Source organism: Alligator mississippiensis, chromosome 2 (assembly GCF_030867095.1).
Source record: "Alligator mississippiensis isolate rAllMis1 chromosome 2, rAllMis1, whole genome shotgun sequence".
Lineage (NCBI taxonomy): Eukaryota > Metazoa > Chordata > Crocodylia > Alligatoridae > Alligator > Alligator mississippiensis.
The window spans coordinates 211,179,167-211,195,014 of record NC_081825.1 but is presented as its reverse complement, the minus strand read 5'-3'; the positions used below and the strand labels follow the sequence as shown (position 1 = coordinate 211,195,014).

Below are 15,848 nucleotides of genomic sequence, written 5' to 3'. Positions count from 1 at the left end.
GTGGCCCCATGCTGCGTGGCTACTGACACCATATGGCAGTCACTACAAAGCCTGAAGGTGAAACATCAGGACCTGGCTGTGCAGGCAAACCAGGCCCTGGCTACCTTCCTGGAAAGGGAGGCTCAGGACCTCCACAGTGACCCAGTTCTGTCCTGGCCAGAAAAATTCCAACATCCATCTCTAGATCCCTGCCACAACCTCAGGGGCACAGACAGGGTGTGGAAGTGGTGCCAGAGCATGGACAGGACCAGCTAGTTCAACACCAGCACTCCTCCATGCAGGGAGAGACACTTTAGGAGCCCTGCCCATGCCCGGAACTGCTCCACTGCCCTTGCCTTGAGCTGGTGTCAGTTCTCTTGTGGGGTGGAGTCTGTGGGGAACTGGTAGACCCCCAAGTAGAGCAGTGAGCCCACACTCCAGTGGTTCTCACAGAGCGTGGGTGGGAGTGAGCCAACCTGCCACCCATCACCCACCATCAGGCCAAAGCTCTTGACCCAGTTGACCCGGGCATAGGAGGCTGCTGAGTACAATGCCTAGCAGGCTACCTGAGTCCTGGACCATGAGGCATCTATTGTCAGTGTAACAGAGGCACAGCTGCAACTCTGTTACTAAGAAAGCATGACAGCTGAAGGATAGTTACCATGGCAGGGCCACACCCATGAGAGCCAATGAGGCTCCAGAAGGAGGAATAAGAAGGCGAGGAAGACAGAAGGAGGTTGCCTTCGGGCACCTCCACATTGAGAGAAGCGGGCAAGGAGCCCGCCGATCAAGGATCTGCAGGAAGGTCCAGAGATTGGGACTCACCATGCAGATGGCGACCGGACCATTGAATTGATGTCTTCCAAGTTGCTGTCTGCCCGAACAAAAAACTGCTGTGGTGATTCCTGGGGAAACAGAGTGGCGACGCGGCGAAAGCCACGGCTCCAAGTCAGGGTGCAGCAGGGTTGTTTGGGAGAAAGGGGCGTGGGGAAGAAACGCCTGACCCTGCCCGGGAGAAGTGGGACCCTGATCCCTCACCCGGAGAGAGAGCAAGAGAGAGGGAGAGAGTAAGAGAGAAAAAAGAAGAGAGAAAAGCAAAGGGAAAACAAGCAAAGAGCCGCGATACGCAGGATGACACAGAATGATGCCGGGAAAACGCGGTATCAGCATTAATCAGCCACTAATGAGGCAATTAGCAGCTGATCACTGAAACTGCCTCTGATATTTGACATCTGAGCCAGACAACAAGGATCCCTGGTCCTCCAGAGAGTCCGCGGTGGGGGTCTGGCAACTGCTCCTTTTTGTTCTCAACTGATGTTCCTAGAGAGAGAGGGTGAGACCCTATTAAGAGCAATAAAGCACCTGAAGCAGAATTCAAGCACACATGGTCCTTCTTCCGGGTACCTGCGGTACTAACATCACCTCGCTTCCCCAATTTTATTTAAAGATCAAAGTCATGGAAGGCGAGAATAGAGGGGTACAGGGGTACCCAGCTCGAACCCTCTGACAGTCAGCACATGCTGACAGGACCAGCTACCCCGCTGGCTCCTGGTGCATCAACCCTGACACCCGCCTCTGCAGGAGGATGGGGATCCCTCTGCAGGAGGAAGGCATACACCTGGCCTGACAGCGGGCAGCTTTGACACACCCCTCTCCTGAATGGGATGGGCCTGTCAGGGTTCAGTTGAGCTTGACCAAACACTCTGCAGAGGTGTATAGCACCTGGAGAGCCCACATGAAGTGGAGACTAAAGCCAAAGGCCTGCAGCATGCCTGTGAGGTACTCATGATCCACTCTGTCAAATGCCCTCTCCTGGTCCAGGGATAGGAGGGCAAAAGACAGGCCTTCCCAGCATGCTAGCTCTAGAAGGTCCCTAATCAGGTACAGGATGTTGAAGATGAATCATCTGGGCACCATGTACATCTGGTCAGGATGGATCACGTCCATCAGCACAGACCACAGGCTCAGTGAGATGGTCTTTGCTGCCACCTTGTAGTCCGTGCAGAGGAGGAACATGGGACACCAGTCCCTCAGGTCATGGGGATCCTCCTTCCTTGGCAGGAGGTCTGGTATGACAGGGGGAGTTTGTCACTTCCCTTGGATTCAGCCCAGACTTCAGCAAAGTCTGGGCCAAGTATGTCCCAGAAGGCCTGGCGGAACTCCACGGTCAGCCCATCAATGCCCAGTGCCTTGTTGCCAGGCATCAGGTGGAGGGTGGCTGAAAACTCAGCCAGAGTGAGAAGAGCCTCCAGCCAGTCCTGGTCATCCACGCTGACCTGTGGGAGTCCATCCCACAGGATCCAACAGGCTTTGGCATTGGTCAGATCCATAGAGAAGAGCTCTTTGTAGAAGGCCCGAACACACCAGTGCATCTCACCTGGCTCCATGAGGCGGGTGAGGTCACACACCAGAAGGCAGGTGATGTACTTCTTGGCCCCTCACCTCCTCTCCAAGGCATAGAAGAAGTAGGACCCACAGCCCATCTTCTGAAGGAGCTGGACACACAAGCGGACAAATGCAGCATGGGTGCGATGGTCGTCTAGAGCACAAAGGTCTTCCTGCCTCTCCTGACACTCTCCACAGAGGGATGTGTTGGTTGAGTCAGTGACCAGGCACCTCTCTAGCCCCAGCACTTCCCACTTGAGCTGCTGGGTGTGCCCCCTAGTGTAGCTTAGGCAAAAAAGCTGGATGTGCACCTTCCCCTTGTCCCACCACCTCCAAATCAAGGGGAAAGCTGCCCATTACTCCCACTGAGCCAGCCAGAACTTCCAGAAGGCCTCCCTGAAGCCCACATCCTTCAGCAGACTGGCATTGAAATGCCATTAGGCCGACCCTGAATGCCCAGGCCCTACTGTGGCTTGAGCTCAGACAAGGTGGTGATTGCTGAAAGGGGTTGGCTGGATGACAGAGGAGTGGGACCAGGTGAAGTGCAGCAAAGAGATATAAATCTTGTCCAACCAGGAGTAGCATGCCTACTCCTCCCCAACCCTCACATAGGTGAAGGCAGGGGCGGGGTGGTGATAGGGTGACAGGCATGCCAGACGTCCACTAGGGAGCTGTCCATCAGGATCTCCCTGAGGATGCCCATGACGGCCTGTTTCTACTCCCTGCCAGACCGGTCTCATGCATCTAGGGTAATGTTAAAGTCCCCGCCAAGGACCAGGAACTCGTCGGGGGTGAGGGGGGTAATGTAAGTGGCCACCTGGCAAAAAAAATCCTTCAACTCTGGGTCCTTCACAGGGTCTACACATGCAGAAGGTTCAGGACCAGCCCCTGCACTTGGACCCAGAGGTGCAACAGGTAGCCTGGCACCACCTCAATGTCCTGGAGAACCTCCGGCTGCAGGCCTGGGGAGAACAAGGTGGCCACCCCACAAAAGGTGGCTAAGAGATGACTAAAAAAGACCCTGCCTCCCCACCCCAGCTCTCAATTAGGCTCATCAGCTGGAGTTGTCAGGGTCTTCTGCAACAATACCATGGGGTACCCTGCCTCCTGAAGAAAGGAGAGCATCTGGCATCTCTGGAGACCCTTCCTGCAGCCGTGGACATTGAGGGTTGTGATCTGAAACAACCTCATGGCTAGGGGCAGTGGAGTGGACAGCTCAACAGGGGCCTTGTGCATCTCACGCCCAGTCTGGGGTTTTCTGGCTTGTGCAGCACCCTCCCATAAATATAGAGGACATCTATGAAACTGTGGACCTGTCTATAGATCTGGGCATTGCAGCTTTTGGGCCCCTTGCCTTCCCCCACCAGTGCCCTCACAGTGGCAAGGATGCTGTCAAAATCCCCCCAGCAGTCCAAGGCAAGCTGTACCTTCCTGGCAGGCCGCCGGATGTAGTCATAGTCAAGAGATGCAAGTAACTCACCTCTAGGACTGAGAGGTCCACAGGCTCCATGGAGCCTGCCAGTTCTTGGGTGTCCTCCTTCTGGGCCAGGGGCTCAGTGGGTTCCTTACATACTGTATGAACCCCGCAGTCTGCTAAGACCCCAGACTCTGCTTGGGATTGGGAGAGCTCTACAGCCCCTTGGGACAGGGGTGGGAGTAAGGGTGGAGGTGGGGCACCTTCACAAGATGGTAGGGTAGAGCTGGAGCCCTGAGGGGTCTGCATGGGGTACCCTACAAGATCGGCCATTTGATCAGGGGACCCCGCCTCAACCCCCTCTTGTACAGGACCATGGGGCAGCCTAGAAGTGAGGTTTTTCTGGAAGGGGGAGGGAAAAGACCCGTCACGCACAGAGGTGGCTTCAGTGTCTGCCTCAGGGTCCTGGGAAAGTGAACCTCCTTCCTCAGGACTCACCGGGGTGAGCTCCAGGGCCCCTGTCTCCCCCAGATCATCAGATGGGGAGGGCTTCGCTGCTGGACCTTCCTTTCTCCATGTGATGGTCTTGGGAGCGGGGGAGGGGTCCTCCACATCAGAGGGATCCAGCTGCATCGGGGCCTTCCTCTTGGGTTTGCGCCTGGAGGGGACCTGAACCAGAATAATACATATATTATACTTTCTATGTATAGAATCTAATTATTGAGGGTCATCTTAAATATACCCTCTCCACTGTTGTAGTGGGGAAAGCACTGGCAGGGGGAGAGGGGGAGTGCAGTAGAGGGCAGGTGGTCCTTTATCTTTTAATGTAAAGGACAGATTTGTGTTTTGTATCTAACCTATTTAGAATTCGGTTAAGAAAACTTCAAATTAGATGTGGAATGAAGGTGAGGAGGACCCTAGCCAAAAATGGTCATCATAGCAATGTGAGATGAATTTTATAACACCAATTATACTTATTGTTCTATGTACTCTAGAAATGAGCAAATAATTTGCAATGAATAATTTATATTATTAATTTGGCCTTCCTTTTTGTCTGTATAATATCTGACACATCTTGCAGTATCTTCATATATTCACTTTTCCACTGTGCCCGGCAACTTCCTTTTCAAATGGATTGAGTCTTAGCTTTCAAAGTAGTATGGCCATAACTGGCAGAATGATAGAAAATTGGAGATGGCCTGATTCCAGGGTTCCCCTGACCTTTGAATGGGGGTTGCAATTATTTGTGTTACCTCAGAAACAGATCAAGGACCAAATTCTGATTCAGAAACTCAGTCCAGTCCTTTCTTCCAATTAGTCTCATGGGAAAATAATAAAAATGCCCTTGGCATAGTAAGCATGGAGGCTGGGGTGGCGTGGGTGCTAAGGTGCACAGTTAATAGCCCAGAGGTTGCAAATTCGAGGTCGTAGCAGAAGCTTGCGCCCAGCTGTGTGGCCCTGTCAGATTCTAATGAAATCTGAACGTTCTGCTAGATACCCTGTCATAAGGACGGAAAGAAGGTTGTAAGCATTCACATTGTCTCAGTGTGTTTCAGGATTTTGCAAAGGGAGGTGCAGGAGCAGTGACTGACACAGCAGGGGAAGATAGCTGCACCCTTCCCAGCTTCCCCTGACCACCACTGGGATGGGCAGACCACAATCCAGAAGCAGCAGTTGAGGACTTTTATTAATAATCCTGGATCAGGTAAGAATCTCCCCCTCTTCTTGTCACTCCCTTTCTTCCTCCCCATGCTTTGTGATATGTCTCCTTCCCTCTCACTTGCTTCTCCCTGACTGTCACTGGCCATCACTGTCCCCAGGTACGGGTACAGGTACAGGTAAAATTGCTTCTGCCCCACTCCATCAGGGTTGCATGAGGAGCTGGGCTCAGCTTGGACAGTGTTAGTGGTGGCAACAGCTGAATTTCTCCCCTGCTTCTGGGCTGTCTGGGAACAGGGGGGGACAGCCAGGGAGGAGGAATCCTCCTGTTGTTGCTCCTGCTCCTCAGCAACTGTCCCAAGTTGAGCTCAGCTCCCCACGCAGCTCAGCTAGAGCGGGGTAGGAATGGTTCTGGCACTCTTCCACTCCAGGGCAGCTACAGACAGAGGTAATGGCAGGCAGGGTCTGGGGGACAGGAGGGGAGCATAAGTGCTAATAAAGATAGAGGGAAAGAGAAACGGGGTTTCTTATCTGATTCAGGAACTTCAAAAAGTCCCTGGCTGCTCCTGCCATGGCATAGTCCAAAAGAGTAGTGGGACTATACCCGGGCACCCCTCTGGATTCACCCTGACCTACTTTTGTCCATTCGCTTACCCACCTACTTAAACAGGATGGGGACTGGAGTCCTGTACAGGCTATGTTCTCTGTCCTTACCTACCAGCCTTCTCCATTTATAACTAATGTTGGGAATTAGGAGGATAGCAGATGCTTCCTCACTTCTCCACATGGATATACATGGTGCCTTTTAATTGAAAAAGTAGTATAAATATTTTTGCATTATTTACCCAGTTCTAGACTGCTCTGACAAGCAAAAAATTAAAGGGTTTAATTTGACTGTCTGCATTGTGCCATCAATGATATTCTGCTTATGGCTATGCTCTCTAAGCACTATTCTTGGGTTGCTGGGAATACAGGTTAAGAAATAAAAGGAGGCTTATGTGGGAAGGAGTTAACCAATAGATATCCCAATTGGGTAGTAAGATCACTTTTTAAAGCTGGTGTTTAATTAATAAGCAAAGAGGCCATCTTCTAGAAGCCCTCCCACCCCCTGCCCCTTCAAAAACCCTCTCAATTTCATACTCTATGTCCATAGTATGAACTGAAAAGAAGTTGCATCAACTGAAAGTCTGTTTTTTAATTCCCAGAACAGAGCCTTTTTTTTTTCTAAACAGCATCCTGCCAGCACAAAAATAAAACAAGACAAATAAGTAACTATCAAAATAAATCACAATTGGACAAGGTCCCCAGCATTCCTGGGCCCATTATCATTCTCAACAGCCAGCTGGGACCAACCTCCAAAATCCGGGACTGTCCCAGCTAAACTGGGATGTATGGTCACCCTAAGCATTCCAGAAATAGTCAGTTAGCACACTAAGCAGCAACCTTAATGACAAGCTATGTGAACTGAGCTTAATTACTAATTAAGGTCTGCATTCATCAGTTAGACAGTTGTCACCATTAGTTATATTGAGTGGCACCTTTCTTTTAGACCTGCTAAAATCAACATGGGTAAGAAAGGAAGAATTGGACACTACTAAGGATTTTCACTTTGCATTCAAACTTGTAGAATTAAAAATTATTATGAGGGAATCTGAACAAAGAACTTTTCTAATTAACATCAGTCAAAATAATTACCCATGAAACAAAAGCATGATTATAAGCAAAGGCATACTTTGTATACAAAGGAACAATTTTATAAAGAAATGCTTCATTATATTACATAGAGAAGAATAATGATATTTCAAGTCTCAACTGACTTATGACCAACTTCTAGAAGAAAAGAGTGTTCTTCTTGTTGCCTGTCTTAATAGCAGGTTCTGCTGTAATTCCATTCATTACTGCTATTGCTCTCCTTAAAGGAGTTTGACTAAGAACATTGCTTCAGGAAAGAATTGAGGCATGTTAGTGGTTCAATTTTAGGTAAAGATGAATGGTCCTGCCTGCAAAAATCTTAGCTTCATCTAGCGATATAAATCCTTTACTTTAATTGGTAACAAAATTACATTTTAAAGTGAAAACTAAAATGCTAATGATACAGAACCTGATCTAAGATACAGTGATTTTAGTGAGTGCTTTGGAATCAGACCCCTAATGAGTGTGCCATTTACCTTTCTTAGTACAGTGCCTTGTTTATTTTGATTTTGGGAAAGACAAGGATTTAGAGGTTGCTATCTTGTCCTACTTCTCCTATTAATGTTCTATTGTCATCACTTCATTAAATAAGCAATTCTGCTATTTTGGTCTCTGTTAAGCAGAATTTATGATACTCTACAGAAACTCATGTTGTAAAAATCATGCCCCTTCCTTCCCCCAACAAAAATCCAGAAGAACAAAAGCCCAACACTAGAAAATTTATGAAAGGAAATGTATATATTTTTAATGCAGATCTTCTAAGACAAATGTGTAAGTGGGAAAAAGGGTTCTTGCATTCTATTTGCCTGTGCTGTGCTAAAGAATGAAGTACATTGGCAAGGTAGGATTCTGTCACTTTCTTTCATGCTAAGTAATGGATTACTCCAAGAGTCATAAATAACACCCTGTTTCACAAGTACTCCTAATATAACTGGGAAGGGCTGAATCTGGCTGTCTCTTAGGTTGATCCCATTGTGGAATCCATAGACTTGCGTAAGGTGGTCAGGTACTTTATACAAAACATGAATAAATGGGGGGGGGGGGAGGTCAGTATAGGATACTTTAATAAATCATCCCCTCAAACTGAGGGGAAAGTCCCCAACACTTTGGCAGTAGTAAAATGCTTCAGAATAAATCTTAAATCTGTCTCTTCTCCAGGACTTGGATACCTTTCTCGATCCTATTGAGAGATTTCTCTATCCACTCAGTATACACATGTTATAACTGTCTCATAAAACTGGGTATCTATGACATTTCTTTCAGAAATTGAGTAAGAATCACATTTTATAAGACTTGGCTGGAGGAAGAATAGATAGCGATGATAGGTGTTCCCCTTTATGCAGTAATCTGGTGGATAGAACATTTGTCCAGGAAGTAAATCAGTTTCCCTCTGTCTGAGGGACTGAAACCCACATTTGCTTTCTAGTGCCCTAATCGCTAAGTTTCAGGGCATTCTGGAGTAAATATAGTCTCCATCTCTCCTGTTGAAGCTCTACCGCTATACAGGAAAAGATTAGATTGTTTGGACCAGAGAAAGGGAGGCAGAGTGACTGGTTAGGGCACTCAACTGCAAAGAGAAGGTACAGAGTTTCAGACCCATCTCCAACATCTCTTTTATATATTTGATATGAAACAGTCATTGGATACAATAAGCCCTGGCTTCAGGTTTGTAAGTCTTTTTTTTTTAGAGCTGCCCCAACTCATGCAAGCACTTAAACATGAGGTGAACTTTGCTCATGGGAATAAGATCTTTGATTTAAGTGGGATAAAGTCAAGCACATACACATTCATGAGCTTTATGCTGTAGTCGGGAACCATGCCAAGGATCTTACAAAATCCTTCTGTGAAGCTTCTTACAGTAAAAGTATCCATTTTTTCCCACAAAGAAGCATTACTATGGGTTCAGTCTTGCAAAGGGGCAACATGGCAAAGTATTTGAGCACATGGCTTAAACTTTAAGGGTTCCTGTAGACATGCTCCAATGCACAGTAATTACAGTGGGTCAAAGCAGACTTGATTAATTGAGTTTGCTGGACTGTCCTAATTAACACACTCCAGCAGGCTCGTGTCTCCTGTATTCAGTGTCCTCATGCTTCAAAATGATGTCAGGGGCACTTTAACTAAAGCTTATTAAATGAGCTATAGTTAAAGTGCCCCTGCAGCCATTTTGAAGCATGGGATGCTGTATACATGAGATGTTGTGGGTGGTTTAATTAGAGTGGCTCTTGAAGCCACTCTAATTAAAGCGCCTCTCCTCCCCAAACCCCAGAGCAGGTGTAAAGATACCCTAAGCCTATAAACAGACATATATTAACCAATAGGACTGTCCCTGTGAGTAAAATAATGCATGTGCAGAAGATTGTGACCAGGGTACTCAACATCTTCCAAGAGTGAGTCTTAAAGTGAAAGTGTAGAATTGTTTCAATTCATTGTAATGTACAAATTGTAGTTTTTGGTATAAGAATGGAGTTTCAGTATATTAAAGGAGATGTTATGAATGGAGTTTCACTATATTAAAGATCACTGAATCATTACAAATGAGTCTCACTGTAATGGTGTGCTGTAGAATCACTTGTGCCTATATAAGCTATTTACAGTAATATAAAGTGCATTTAACCCTTTCCCAAATGGTGGAAAGTGATTGTGCGGTCACTGAAAATACTTTCTAGTTAGTATTCTCAGTGTTCTTGAATATAGAGGTTTAATATTCCAGAAAGATATCAATGACTTGCTCTCTCTCTCTCTCTCGCTCTCTCTCTCTCTCTCTCTTTCTCTCTCTATATTTTTAATTGTACTGGAATTCCAAAATAAACATGGAAGCAATTTAAAACAATGGTTCATACTTATAAATACCGTATATCCCTTTATGGAATCTAATACTGTAGTACTTTAAAAAAAGAACTGGCCAAGGGCATTCTTGAATAACAATGGGTTGATTGTGGGGTATTCTTGAGTGGTAAAAACCCCTGTTTTTAAGAAGGAAATTTAAAGTGATCATGATGATACTATACTAAGAATTTTTGTGTGGTTTATTAATAAACTCCTTTCTAAGTAAATACAAGTAGTCTTGGATTCTCATATTCAATCTGTCTCCATTTATTTTGGTTGAGTGTCTCTGGATTGAAAGTAGTGTAGCTGAGATCAGAATTTTCATTTGAGCTCTTTTTAATTTATTTATGTTTGAACTTTTCATTACTTTGAACATTGAAAACATGACTACTTGAATATTAATTGTTTATTTATTCTGAATCCAGGACCCTAAATTATTGTGTTATAACTATGCTTATTCCAATGAAGTTATACCTAGCTTGGAAGATTAAAATAATTTAATGAGACCTAGTATAGAGTTTGTAATTCTGATAGAACTAAAAAGTACAGAACTGATGGCTGATATTTTTTAAGTTTTTGTTTTGTTTTGTTTCTCTGTTATTGTCAAAAGATCAAGGAGTTAAACTTATAGAATGACAAAGCTTGTTTTATCAGAGAGCCTTGTTAGCCTACTGATCTGGTGTTCCCTCCTGCAATCCCCAGGCCAGTGTAACAACTTATACATAACACTCTTAAAGGTATCCACACATTCCCCCACTTTACATGTAACATATCCCTATAGGTTCATAGATTCTAGGGTTGGAAAGGACCTCAATAGATCATCGAGTCCGACCCCCTGCATAGGTAGGAAAGAGTGCTGGGTCTAGATGACCCCAGCTAGATGCCTATCTAACCTCCTCTTGAAGACCCCCAGGGTAGGGGAGAGCACCACCTCCCTTGGGAGCCTGTTCCAGACCTTGGCCACTCTAACTGTGAAGAAGTTCTTCCTAATGTTTAGTCTAAATCTGCTCTCTGCTAGCTTGTGGCCATTATTTCTTGAAACCCCCGGGGGCACCTTGGTGAATAAAACCTCACCAATTCCCTTCTGTGCCTCTGTGATGAACTTCCAGGCAGCCACAAGGTCGCCTCTCAATCTTCTCTTGCGGAGGCTGAAGAGGTCCAGGTGCCCAAGTCTCTCTTCATAGGGCTTGGCCTGCAAGCCCTTAACCATATGAGTGGCCCTTCTCTGGACCCTCTCCAGGTTATCCATATCTCTCTTGAAGTGCGGCGCCCAAAATTGCATGCAGTATTCCAACTGTGGTCTGACCAGCGCCCGATAGAGGGGGAGTATCACCTCCTTGGATCTGTTCGTCATGCATCTGCTGATGCACGATAAAGTGCCATTGGCTTTTCTGATGGCTTAGTCACACTGACGACTCATGTTCATCTTGGAGTCTACTAGGACTTCAAGATCCCTTTCCGCTTCTGTTCCACCAAGCAGGTCATTTCCTAGGCAGTAGGTATGCTGGACATTTCTCCCCCCTAGGTGCAGCACTTTGCATTTCTCCTTGTTGAATTGCATTCTGTTGTTTTCTGCCCATTTGTCCAACCTGTCCAGGTCTGCTTGTAGCTGTTCCCTGCCCTCCAGTGTATCCACTTCCCCCCACAGTTTTGTGTCATCCGCAAACTTGGACAGAATACACTTCACTCCCTTGTCCAAGTCGCTGATGAAGACATTGAAGAGTATCGGTCCTAGGACCGAGCCATGCGGGACCCCACTGCCCTCACCCTTCCAGGTCGATACCGACCCATGTAATACTAACAATAGAAGTTTAGTTCAACCCATTGTTAAAGTACATTTTAACTGGTATCTATTCATCTTTGTGTCGACTTTGGGCTTGTCTGAGGCCTCCACCCAGACAGAGCCCATGGGAGAGCTGGCGTCCCCCTGCCCCCCAGCCTGCGGGGGATGTCTAGCAGGGCTGGGGGGGGCAGTGGTTGGGGGTCCCCAGATCTGTCCTGCAGGTGCCCATCTTAGGACCCTGGAGGTTCAGGTGAGGGAGCTCCAGGAGGAGGCATGCTGAGGGGAATCAGGGAGGTGGAGGATTAAATTGATGGGTATTTCCTTCCCCTGCAGGGCCATGCACCCAAGGAAGAAGCACCCTGGGAGGTGCCCTCCACTGCAGGTGGCAGACGGTCACCTCCAGAGCCAGGGCTGCTCACAGCAAAGCAGTACCAGTTCCTCCAGTGTGGCTGGAGAACAGGTACGAGGCCCTGGCGACACTGCAGGAGAAAGAAGGAGAGGAGGAAACCTCTGGAGAGGAGACAACTCCACACTCTCCACACTCTGAACAGGCTGAAGGAGCTGAGTAGACCCAGAGGAGGAAATGTCAAGTGATCATCATAGGTGACTCCATCCTGAGAGGTACAGAGGGTCCCATCTGTCACCAGGACCCCTCAACACGTGAGGTCTACTGCCTGCCCAGAGCGAAGATTCAGGATGTGACGGGGATGATCCAGGCCATGATCCGGCCCACCAATTCATGGTCCTAAGCCATGTGGGCACTGATGATGTGGCCAGGAGAAGCCCTGATCACCTGATGATGGACTACCACAGTCTGGGGGGGCATGCTGAGGGAGATAAGGGCACAGGTGGTATTCTCTTCTGTTCTACCAGTGAGCAGATGTAGAAGGAGACATGAGACCTGCATCAGAAAGATCAACTGGAGACTTCAGGAATAGTGTCTTGAGGCAGGCTTCAGCTTCCTAGACAACAACCCTCACATCAGGACGAGAGACATGCTCAGGTGCGATGGGCTTCACCTTTCCTCAAAAGGTAAATGTGTTCTCTTCTAGGTTGGCGGATCTCCTCTGGCGGGCTTTAAGCTAGGCTTACTGGAGGAAGGGGAAGACAAGGGTGGAGGAAGCCTTGGACCACTAAACCAAGCGTCACCCACAAGAACAGCCTGGCCTAGGCTGACGATGAGCAGAACAAATACCCAGGTAAGCAACCGGGGCCCGGGCAGCACTGAGATTAGGGGGCCAGTGCACACATCTTCAGGAGGCCTAAAATGCCTCTACACAAATGCTCGCAGTATGGGGAACAAGCAGGAGGAACTTACCCTCCTGCTAGCTGACACCAACCCAGACATAGTGAGGCTCAAAGAAATGTGGTGGGACCCAATGCATGACTGGGCGGTGAATATAAAGGGCTACAGGCTGTACAGGAGGGACAGGGCAGGGAGGAAAGGTGGGGGTGTGGTGCTCTACGTCAAGGAGAAATACACATCCTCAACAAGTGGCACTGGGTCAGAGGAGGGGCACACTGAAGTGCTCTGGGTTAGAATACAAGGAAGTTGAGGGGAAAGGGACTTAAAGGTGGGGATCTACTACAGACCACCCAACCAAGGGGAAGAGCTAGACTTGGAATTCTTAAGTCAGTTCATTGAGGTAGTTAGGTCAAAGGACGTGGTCATCATGGGTGACCTGAACTTTCCAGACATCTGCTGAGAAGAGCAGTCAGCCAGGTCTGACTGCTCACATAGGTTCCTAGCTGAGATACAAGACCTCCATTTATCCCAGGAGGTGCACAGCCCCACCAGGGGAGATACCTTGTTGGACCTGGTCCTGGCCATGGGCAATGACCTAGCAAAGGGTCTGCATGTGCTCGACCACCTGGGTGACAGCAATCATTGCCTGCTGGAATTCACCATCCAGCACAAGTTGACAAAGGCCTGCAGCAAGGCAGCAGCCCTGGACTTCAGGAGGGCGGACTTTAATGAGGTAAGGAGAATAGTCGGGGAGGCACTGAGGTCCCGGAGGGGAGAGGAGTTGGGTGTCCAAGAAGAGTGGTTGTTCCTTAAGGAGACGATCCTCCAAGCCCAAAGGGAGGTAATCCCAAGACGGATCAAAGTAGGCAAGAGGGCGCAAAAGCCTCCTTGGCTGACCAAAAGCATACGGGAATGTTTCCTAGCTAAAAAGGAGGCATACACCCAATGGAAGGGAGGGGCCACCACCAGGGAGGACTATACCTCGGTTGCTCTGGGCTGTAGGATGTTAGTCAGGAAGGCCAAAACGGAGATGGAACTGGGACTAGCAACCCAGATCAAGGACAATAAGAAGTCCTTTTTTAAATACATAGCGGGTAAAAAGGAGCTATCAGGTAATGTGGGGCTACTGCAAGACATGCTAGGAAATCTGTTCATCATACCAGATGACAAAGCTAACCTATTTAACAATTTCTTTGCCTCCATTTTCCTGAGTAGGGATTGGGTCACCCTCCCCCCCACCGGGACCCCCATAAGCCCCAGGGGAGGTGCACCCAGGCCTAGGGTCAGTGAGGATCTAGTCAGGGAACTTCTGGAGGGACTGAACATATTTAAATCAGCTGGTCCTGACAATCTCTAACCCAGAGTGCTGAGGGAATTAGCAAAGGTCATTCCGGGACCCCTGGCACAGCTTTATGAACACTCATGGTGCTCTGGTTTGGTGCCAGAGGACTGGAAAAGGGCCAATGTGGTTTTCATTTTCAAAAAAGGGAGGAAGGAAGACCCAGGAAACTATAGGCCAGTTAGTCTTACCTCTATCCTGGGTAAGCATTTTGAGATAATTATCCTGGCGTATGTGCACGAGGGGCCAGCAGGGGAGATTATGCTTAGGGGCAACCACCATGGGTTCATTAGAGGCAGGTCCTGTCAGACCAACCTGGTGGCCTTCTATGACCAGGTTACAAAATCCTTAGATGCAAGGGTAGCAGTGGACGTAGTCTTTCTGGACTTTAGGAAGGCCTTCAACACTGTCTCTCACCCCATTCTCATTAAAAAACTAGGAGACTGTGGTACCTATACAGTCAAATGGGTCACTAACTGGCTGGAGGGCTGCACCCAGAGAGTGGTGGTGGATGGGTCTTATTCGACCTGGAGGGATGTGGGCAGTGGGGTTCCACAGGGCTCAGTCCTCTGGCCTGCACTGTTCAACATCTTCATCAGTGACTTGCAATCAGACCTAGACAGGTTACAGTGGTGGGTGGATGAAAATAGGATGGGTTTCAACACTGACAAGTGCAAGGTGCTGCACCTGGGGAGGAAGAACCAGCAGCAGACCCACAGGCTGGGTAACTCCCTTCTCATCAGTGCAGAAGGCAGAAAAGGATCTTGGAGTCATTATTGATGTCAAAATGAACATGGGCTGACCGTGTGGGGATGCAGTCAGGAAGGCCAATCGTACTTTGTCATGCATCCACAGATACATCTCAAGCAGGTCCAAGGAGGTGATCCTCCCCCTCTATGTGACACTTGTCAGGCTGCAGTTGGAGTACTGCATCCAGTTCTGGGTGCCGCACTTCAGGAGGGATGTGGACAACATGGAGAGGATCCAGAGGAGGGCCACGCACATGATCGGAGGCAGCAGGGTGGGCCCTATGAGGAGAGACTAAGGGACCTGAACCTGTTCAGCCTCCACAAGAGAAGGCTGAGGGGGGATCTAGTGGCCATTTACAAACTAGTCAGGGGGGACCAGCAGGCATTGGGTGAGTCCCTGTTCCCCTGAGCACTACCAGGAGTGACTAGAAATAACGGTCACAAGCTAGCAGAGGGTAGATTTAGACTAGATATCAGGAGGCGCTACTTCACTGTCAGGGTGGCTAGGATTTGGAACCAACTTCCAAGCAAAGTGGTGCTGGCTCCTACCCTGGGGGTCTTTAAGAGGAGGCTAGATGAACACCTTGCTGGGGTCGTTTGACCCCAGTGCTCTTTCCTGCCATGGCAGGGGGTTGGACTTGATGACCTGCTCAGGTCCCTTCCGACCCTACCAACTATGAAATTATGATTTTTTAGCGCTAAGTGATATTTTCAGTTTCTCTGAATTCTCAACCCTTATTGGCTCAGTTCTTGTTTGGTCTCCTTGTTCAGAT

The 15,848-nt window shown here is 48.1% G+C and overlaps 1 long non-coding RNA gene across 1 annotated transcript in view; it reads left to right on the top strand.

Moving 5' to 3' along the window:
- The first annotated feature begins 4,526 nt into the window (after positions 1-4,526).
- The window catches only part of LOC109280458 (uncharacterized), a 28,535-nt gene continuing 17,213 nt past the window's right edge, over positions 4,527-15,848 (top strand). The window contains exons 1-2 of the long non-coding RNA XR_009459585.1: positions 4,527-5,483; positions 12,075-12,940. This is a non-coding gene — a long non-coding RNA (uncharacterized LOC109280458). The remainder of the gene's footprint in view (positions 5,484-12,074; positions 12,941-15,848) is intronic.